The sequence below is a fragment of the Motacilla alba genome, chromosome Z (genome assembly GCF_015832195.1).
Source record: "Motacilla alba alba isolate MOTALB_02 chromosome Z, Motacilla_alba_V1.0_pri, whole genome shotgun sequence".
Lineage (NCBI taxonomy): Eukaryota > Metazoa > Chordata > Aves > Passeriformes > Motacillidae > Motacilla > Motacilla alba.
In genome coordinates this window covers 61,993,955-62,003,235 of record NC_052046.1, presented here as the reverse complement: position 1 = coordinate 62,003,235, position 9,281 = coordinate 61,993,955, and the positions used below count along the sequence as shown (strand labels likewise).

The window sequence follows — 9,281 nt, the reverse complement described above, 5'->3', positions numbered from 1 at the left end:
CCATCACCAGGGCACTGGCCCTGCAGCACCAGCTGCTGTGAGAGCACTCAGTGTTTCCACGGTGAAGAAAATCTTCCTAGAAAGGCTACCTGAGCCTTCCTACAGTGCTGATTATTCCCACGGCCAGGTAAGGAAAAGCATTTAACATAAAGTACTTGTGGTTGCAAAACTGGACCTTGTTTAAGCCTTCTTCATTTCAGCAGTTCTCTTTCAGAGAGTTACCATCCCTGCTCTCCCTGCCACTGCTGTAACTCACCACCCTTTGCCTGACTACTGTGAGTAGTATCTGTGGTTTGAGCTGGACACTTCAGCACAGAAGGAAGTGCCCACAAAAGTCATGGAGTGGCTGACAGCTCCACAGGCACAGCTGCAGGAGCACACTAGAGGGACCACGCAGCAGAGTTGGGACACAAAAAACTGGGACTCTTCATGTGTTCCAGTGTGGTCTGAGACAGTGAGAGGATACCTGTGTCCATACAACAACTGTCAGGCCCCAGGTGAAGCATCTGGCAACCAAAATAAAGCAATGGTTTAGTTCAATGGATGAATCTGTACTTACTGTCTGTATCAGCTTGTGTTGGCACATCTGAGGGCTGAAGGCTTACACTGCTAGTCATGAGTTCACTGAAACACAAATACAGTATTTTTACACCGGGCATGTTGTACCCCTGCTGGTGCAAAAGCCAATATTGGATGCTTCAGGATGAAAAATCTTTGTGAGTTAGGAGAGAGGATCTACACCCACAACCATTGTTATAAAGCACAGATTAATCAGCATGGCATGCATTTGAAGAACAAATAAACTGTCCCCAGCCTCTGCAAAGCAGCTTCACACTGATGTCTTCCAAACAGGAGCAAAAGGCCCTTTGTCTTCTTCAGCTTGATGTCTAGTCAAGATGAGACCTTAAGTGTTGAGAGTCATCATTAAATGACCATCAGATGGGTCCTTATTTGTTAAATCAGTCAACAGGTGAGAGGAACAGAATATGGGTCCACCACCCTACCACCCTTCTCAACAAAATGCCCAAGTACATCAAGTTTTTTCTTGCATTTTACAGTTAAGGCCCTTAATATCCTAGTCATATTTCTTTTTAAAAAGATACTACGCCTCTAAGTTAAAATATTCTCATTAACTTGAAACTAGAATGAAGGTTGAGAAACACCATTCTAAGAGGACAGTTGTCTAATGAATTTGATGAAATCAAATAATCATTTGTACAAAGTAAACAAATTTGTCTATGCAGAAGAGAATAGGGCCTACCTATATCCTACCTATCTCCACAACGAAGGAGAAACTCCTCCAATGACCTATGCAAGACAGAAAAAAATGCTGGGGTCATTAGCGTCCTCATTCTGCTATTCCTTGGCATGAACATGCATAAATTTAGAATTGCATCCAATGTGTCTAACTTTGGGAGTTGATTTTACAAATTTCTTTTCCCAGCAAGAAATTGACAATGTTTTTTCTGTCCTGAGCTCTTCCTATAGATACTGTTTTTTCTATTACTGTGGGTCTCAAGTTTGCTTCTGGGGTGCTGTAAAATATTTTCTGCCTGCCCTGGCATGTAAAACAAGCATCCTGTGAATATCCAACCTCATTCAGGCCATCTCTGCCTCTCATGAGCTGTCGCATAGACATGTTCATCTTTCCCAGCACGGGTGTCCAAAGAGACCTTTGGTGATAATTTTAGGTTTCAGCATGATTCTCCAATGTAGCTCAAAACCCCAGCTGCTGTATGCACATATGCATTAAGGAAATTGTTCTCTTAATCCCTCAGGTGACTCATGACAGGCATCAAGTCCAAGTAAGGCCTTTTGCAGAGATTGAGCTTGGTTGTACAACTTCATTATACTGATGATACAACAACATTGAACTGCAGTGGCCTCTTCGTCCTGCTAAAACATAAAGGTCTGGAAGCTCTGGGGAATCAAGCATTTTTAAAAATATTTCAGGGACAGAAGTTTGGTTGCAACCTTTTCCTCTGTCCTATTAGAATTGCTCAAACCTTGGGGAGCATATTTTGACACTGCTTCTCCAAAGGCAAGTGCTGCTTGCATCTAGTAAATGATTTCTGGAGTTGCATTCTTGTGCACTCATGCACAAATCAAGAACACTGTTCTGCCTCAAACATCCATAGGCCTAATGATGAGATCCAAGATAATGTGTGACAAACAACAACATTTACCCTCCAGCATTGAAAACTCTGATGATGGAAAATCAGGTGCCCTGCTGCATTCTTGCATCTCACTCTGGACTCTCAGGCAGACATATGGTATTTTTTCCCTGCTGCTATTGGTGTGAGCCATGAACCAAGGTGGAAAAAATACCCTGCCTTCTTTTGTGTTTGTGTAACATCCTTCCTTTGCAGATGGGGCTCTGCAGAAACTAGCCAGGCAGTGTGAATTGCCAGTGGTGTCCTGTGCTGAGAAAAGAGAGACTCAATGTGCATCTACTGAAACTGCTGCATCCCTAAAAGTAAGTAAGGACAGCAGATGCACAAGAGAGAAAAACCTGGGCTTTTACAGGCTTGCAGTGGAGAGGATTACTCTGCCCCTCAGCTGCCATGCCTGCTGTGTGGGGTAATTCACGCCAGTGAAATGCATTACCCCTGCTCTCACTGTGGTGTGAAGAATACTCACAACAGCAAACGTTCAGTATTTTTTAAAGAGTATTTTATTTAATTCCTTAGGCTGCTATCCAGCTTTGGCATTGGCAGCTGCTTGGCAATAATCAGCACTTCCCAGTGTCCTTGAGAAGCAGAGGTGCCTTTGATGGGGGATACTCAGCAGTACAGCCCTGCCCTGCTTAGCCCCTCTCTGTTTGACAGACGACAAAGGCAGGGGGAACTTGGGGGGTGAGGGCGGGAGGGTCATTCTGTTCTAGTCATCCTTAGGTGGGTGCTTGAACACTACTTCCTACATGCCAAATCTTCCTTTTGGATAAAAATTAAATATGTGGTTTTTTTCAGGTAAGTGGTATTTCTAGAATGGACAAAATAAGGCACAGGAAAACATTACCATTTCCTATGGAAAGAACTTTTCAACTTTTTGTTTTGTTTGGCAAAATCAGAATTATTCTTCTTTTAAAATTTTCATAGGATTGGTTTGTTGTTTTTTTTTTTTAATACGTCAGGGCTGTTTCCATTACCCCTACAAATCAGGTGAAGTTTGCTGTGGCTTAATCAGGTGGTTTGCTGTGTTCCCTGAAGCTGTGAGCCTTGTGGAACTGTTAGCATCCTATTTTCTGAGGTTAGAGAAAGGTGGGAGAAGAGAAAATATGCAATTTATGAGTTAGGGTGCTGGGGAGCTGCTTGCTGTGGAGCCACAGATGTACACTGCAGTTTGAGGAAGACCTAAGGCAACTCATCCAAGATAACTATGGCCTTTCGTGCTCCTCTACAGTGGCGGCAAAGCAAAAAATTGTTGCCAAATGCAGCAGCAGAGGAAATGTCTGATGTCCCTCCTTTCCACACTTTTACAAAAGTGCGCCACAGAGGGGAACAGGGTTGATGCAACCTGCCTGTAAATTTAGCCTGCAGGTCACCTGTACTCAGGCACACTTTTAGCACAGAGGATGCTGACGTGACTGACCCAGTGGCTCCTGAGTAAGCTGTGAGGGATGTCCAACAAAATCAGGTTTTCAGGCATGGGAAGTGTTAAAATCCAGAAGGATGAGGCCTGAAAAATCCATGAGAGCTCAGTCTGCCTGAGCCTCTGCTCAACCCACTGCAGAAGGGCAGGATGATTTCTCTGAAGTCCTTCTTGTTTTTCACTCATGCCGTATGTGTCCAGAGGGTTTATCTGTATTGTGAGCAATCTAAAATATCTGTCAAAGCATACAACAATATTTATTGGACCAGTTCATGGAAAAATACAATGTGTTATCTCTCTTCAAAGTATTACTTTTACTTACTTCCAGACATGCCCCTTACAATTTCCTACTCACAGACATGGGGCATCTGGCTTTTTAAAGGAAATAGGTGGATTTAGGATTTTTTGGGATGGTAGGGAGTTTTTCTCTAGATGTTTAATAGTCCAGACTTCCTACCTGTTGGAGCAGATCACAAATAAAAAACTCCAAGAAGCTAGAAAAGCCCTGCAAAAGCACCTATTGCCCAGCCCAGTGTCTCTTGCTGGTGCTTAGGCTGAGCAAGGCAAACGCTCACTCCTACAGCCCCAGGTGGGAGCTGCACAAGCATCTCTGACGGTGACAAAGCCAGTGCCAGTGCCTAGCTGGGAAGGACCTGCTCTCATGGCTCACACCTGAGAGAGTAGCAACACATTCACATCTTCACCCCCCTTTCTCCTGGAGGCTTCGGCTGGATTAATTTAGACAGAGACGAGTTTCTCTCTTTGGTGCTCAGCAGGGTGGGGTCTCTGTCCCCTCTCCAAACCTTCCCTATATGCATGTGCAGGGAAAACAGAGCAGATTGGAGGTGCTTACTGGCTCCCCTCACTTCGAGTTCGCCTGAACACCCCTCTGCCCCATTTGGCAGATCCCCGGGGCTCCCAGTTAGTGCACTCTGCAAGTCCTCTGCAGGGCCAGACAAGCTCCAAGAAGCTGAAGGGTGAACCAAGACGTGCTGATTTTAATTGCACCATCAAAGGAAAAAGCCCCATCCACTGCATGACCACGCTGAAAGTCTTCTGTCATTCTTACGTAGGTAATACAACAATTGACTTCTTTATTCAATTTCACTTGTTTCAACTGTCAAGAGCTGGCAGCTCTTGAAAGGAAGGATTAAGTGGAGAAGTGGAAGGAGTCCTATCTGCTTGCTCTGTACACTGCCGTAGTCTGAGTGCTTTCATTCTGTTTGTACAATTTCTGGTACAACATGGTCCTGACCCAACTAATCGCATGAATAGGCTGATGGTAAGGAGTTGTTTGCTATACTAGTCTGAATATACTTTCTTTTTGGTTGTTATTACAAAAAAATGGCAAGTGGTGCTCACCGTTATCTCGATTACTTCTTTCATCAGTAACCCCTTTTTTTAAAGTTGGTAATTCAGCCATTAAAAAATAGCCTCTGGATGGGAAGTTAGCAGTCAGGATTAATAACTGTTAGCATCTTAAAGAGCTGCAGGGCCTGTTTGCAAATTTGGAATGCCAATATTTCCAAAAACATGTGGGTTTGAACTAAAATGTGCAAAAAAAAATTTTTTTTTAAATAAAAGCTCTGTGGTTTGAGAGGTGGTTTACATCAGTGTCAGCTTTACTTAGAAAAATACTAGATGTGATTTAATCTCTAAAATGGCTTTTAATGGCTTCAGAGATTTCAGAAGAAATACCGGAAATTATTTAGATGGAAATGTCACTGAGCCTATTAGCTTTTAATAGAATAAGAAAGCCCTAACATTTTTATCTACCATTACTTGAGTGTGGTCCATAGGGGAAAAAAAACCAAACCAAACCAAACCAAACCAAACAAAACCACCAAACCCAAAAATACCCCACCAAAAAAAACCCCCCAAAACCCCCAAATAAAACAAAACAAAAACCCAAACAAACAAACAAACAAAAAAACCCCCAGAGATTTTCAAATTTCCTTAATATCCTACTTCATCTATTCTGGAATCAATATTCATTGAGAGAAACTTTGGTGGTCTCCATTCATGAACTTCAGGTATCATGTCTGAAAAAAAATCCAACTGGGAATATGCAGAGCTTTGGGAGAATTAACCAGGGAGAGGCAGAAGAAAAGCAGAGGAATTACACAAAAAGAAGGAAATGAGAAGGGATCAGAAGATGCCAGTATTTCATAGGACACTACATGTAAAAGTAGAAAAAGCAAGGAGTGTTGCACTTGCACAGCACAAGCTGTGTCCTTTTGCTCTGTGAAGTAACTCACAGTAATCACCTTGCAGAGTTCTATATCCAGAGCTGGAAAAGAAAACCAGGCAATGTTTTCTGTACACTCCTGACTTTGCTGAGTCTCCTGCATATTGCTTACTCCTGGCCTGTGGATTCTGATTTTTATTTGGGAGGGACTGTCCTGTGAAACTCTTCCTGGCATCATCACAAAGCTTCTGAATCATTTGCTCCCGGTGACACTGGAGCCCTGGGGCGATGGAGATAGCTTTTGAGATAAGAGTGGGAGGAGTGAAAGAAAACACCCATCAATCCGTTCCGAATATTCATACCCTGAAGCGAAAAAATTCAAGGCACACAAAACCCGGGACTAGTGTATCCTTTCGCAGCTGAAAAGTCTTTAGCGATGGCCTGTTCTGACCAGTAAAAATCAAGGCACAAGTCTAAAAACTTTGTTTCTAAGCTGAGGTTCACAAAGCAATGCAGCGGGAGCAGATGCCCATTTTGCTCTTTGAAAGCCCTGCCGAGGACCCCATCCAACCCAATGCAGGCGGAGGGCACATTCTGCCGAGGCTCCAACATGAAAAAAGCGTTTCACGAACGAGCCTCCACTGGGGAATCCCAATCACTCGGCACTGGACCGTGTACCAGCCTGGGACAGGTATCGGATCTGACCCCATTTATTGGACCTGCTGGGGCCAACACTCCTTTTCTGAGCTTCGAACCAGTCCCTTCAACCTGCACACATACTCCACTTGGGTTAGCCCCCGGCAGATTTTCCCAAGGGTGCTGAATTTCCAGGCGCAGCCCCGACGGTAACCTACTCTCCCTGACGAGGAGCTCCCGCATCCCGGCGAGCCGGGTTCTTAAGCGGGGTGCAAGGAAACTCCTCTCTGCTGCCGCCGCCGCCGGCGCTGGCACTCCAGCGCGCCGCCGGGGCTCCCCCGCCACGCCGCGCACGCAGCAAGGCCGGCGCGGCCCCGGCGGTGTCCCGGCCCCGGCGGTGTCCCGGCCCCGGCGGTGCCCGGCGGGGCGGCAGGCGGTGCGGGGATGCGGGGGGCGGGCGGGCAGCCCGGGCGCCGGGCGGGAGCGCGGCCGGAGGCGCCGCGCCGGCTTCGGGCAGCGCGCAGCCGCAGTGCGGCCGCCGCCGGGTACAAAGCGGGGCCGGGGCGCTCCGCGGACTCGCAGCGCGGCGGCGGAGGGAGGCAGGGAGGGAGGGAAGGAAGGAAGGAAGGAAGGAAGGAAGGAAGGAGGCAGGGGGCTGGAGTTTAGCGGGGTCGCTGGAGCTCCCGCCAGCCTCCTCGCCGGTACGCGGAGCCCGGAGGTGAGCGGCGGGGGATGCGATTGGGATGGGCTGGACGTGGGCGCTCGGGCGAGGGGCGAGCGGAGCTGCTGCCGCCGCTCTCGTCGAGAGGAGCAGCGCAGCTCCCCCCGGCCCCGGGAGAGCTCCTGCGTCTGTCGGGAGCGGGGAGCGGACGGTCAGCCACGGCACTGCCGCGCTGGTAGGAAGACGGCGGTCCTGGCGGACCAGTCTGTGAGCGTGCCGCGAAGAGTTGTTGATCTCCCTCCCCGTTTTGAGTAAAACGGCTTGATTTTGCCAGACGAGGCGCGGACGCGCGTATTGCCTGCCTCGCCGCATCCCGCCCGCTCTCGGGGCCGCGGAGGCGCGACCCTGCCCTGCGCCCCGCTGGCGGCTCCCCCGGCCCCGAGGGAGGCGCTGCCAGGTGCGGTGGGAAGTACCTGGGCAGGGGAGAGGAGGGGGTGGAATGGGTCACATGTGAGAGTGTTCACCGGTGCTTTGTTTAAATGGACCGTCACTAACTTGTGAGCCGGCACTTCAAAAGAGTAGAGAATTTTTTTGGGGTAGGGGAATGGGAAAAGGGGAAGGTCTTGGGCTTTGATGCTCACTACATAAAGGTGCCTTGACTTTGGCTGCTCTTCACGGATATCACGAATGCTCTTCACGAAAAAAAGGAAAAAACCCAACTCACAAACTCTTAAAGACATCCTGAGGTGCTTGAAAATAGTCTTAATTTTTCTGAAACAATGTTGTGGGACCCAGTAGCTTGATACAAATTTACGTGTAAAAGTTGCTTCAGACGTAATGACAAGCCTCAGTAATGATAGTGACTTTCTTGTGACTGTGTTGTCCCCGAGTTACACGTAAGGCCAAACTGAGTTTAACTTTTCTTGTACCGATGTTAAGGTCAGGTATAGTGTGCTTTTTGTTAAATCAAAGCTCTCAAACATTTAAGTAGCAGCTAAGCCCGTTTGGCATATCAGTAGCATAGTTGACTACCTTCTATCTTGGCAAGCCATAAAAGATTCCATGACAATTTGCTGATTAAACATATCGGCTGTATCTTACCCTTTTATTTCACCCCTTCTGTGACTGGATCTTATTGAAGGTTGTGTGGGTGTCTGTTGAGAAGGAAGGAAAACTAGAGAAAAGTGAGAGGAGGCTGATCGGGTTAATGTGTGAATTTTAGAAGAGCTAAACTAATTTAGAAAGTGTTCATGATATGCAGAGAAAGCCCTGACATTTTTGTTCAGGTGGTGTGTCAAGTCCTTAGAAGTGCTGCTTGGGTCTTCAAGTCCAGAGTCAGTTTTCCAAAGGGAGTGGGTGCCAGTAGGGCAAAGGGGTACTGCCTGACAGGAGTAGGGCTGCATCCAATCTGTGCTGCAAGCAGTATCTTTGAAGTCTTGTCTCTCTTCTGGTTGGGAACATCTGCCATATATTAGTGACTAGATGAAATAGGATTCCACCCCAAAACTGCCTCCTTAACAGGAGATGAGATGTTGTCTATGATGGGACAGCCTCTCTCCTTTCTCCATTGTTTTGAGTGGGAGAGGTTGCAGCTCTGGTGCACCTCTGCAGCTCTGGTGTGGGGCGATGGGGTGGGAAATTTGTTGCATTCCACACAGTGCTGGGTGTGGGTCACACCTGTGCCAGGGGCAGTGGCACAACCCCAGGTTGTGGCAGAGTGCAGCCTAAGAGGGCTTAAGGATAGGTGGATACTGGCTCTTGTGTGCCTCAAAATCTGTACCTTTGCTGACCATGTGTTTAATGGAATTTGGTGTTACATTTGACTCTGTTTCATTTGGCTGTCATCACAGTGTGGTTTGTCCCTCTGTATTGCCAGCAATCTAGCTAGAAGGACGTTCATATGGTAAAGTGTATTTTGGAGACCACTTCTGTAGCACTCCAGCCAATATGGGAGTCTCTAGAGTCTTAGTTTTTAAATTTGTGCACATCTGCTTTCTTTTAAGATTGGGCTTTACTTTAAAATTGCACTGGAGAAAGCCTTGATTGACAATTGAATGTGAACTGGTTTTAGGTGTCAGTTCAGTGTATCTTTAAAAATCCCACCTCCTTGGGAGAACCTGCTATGGAGGTATTTCTTGTAGCATAAATGGCTTCACTTTGAGATGAGTTGATCCAGTAGCTCCCCCTCGGTATCTGTTTGCCTTT

The 9,281-nt window shown here is 47.0% G+C and overlaps 1 protein-coding gene across 2 annotated transcripts in view; it reads left to right on the top strand.

The window, feature by feature from the left end:
* Positions 1–7,042: 7,042 nt before the first annotated feature.
* KANK1 (KN motif and ankyrin repeat domains 1) overlaps positions 7,043–9,281 on the top strand; it is a 136,306-nt gene continuing 134,067 nt past the window's right edge. The window contains exon 1 of one of the 2 annotated variants that reach the window (XM_038123285.1): positions 7,043–7,133. The gene's annotated coding sequence lies outside the window, so the exon portion shown is untranslated. The remainder of the gene's footprint in view (positions 7,134–9,281) is intronic. The other variant, XM_038123284.1, reaches the window with a different exon arrangement.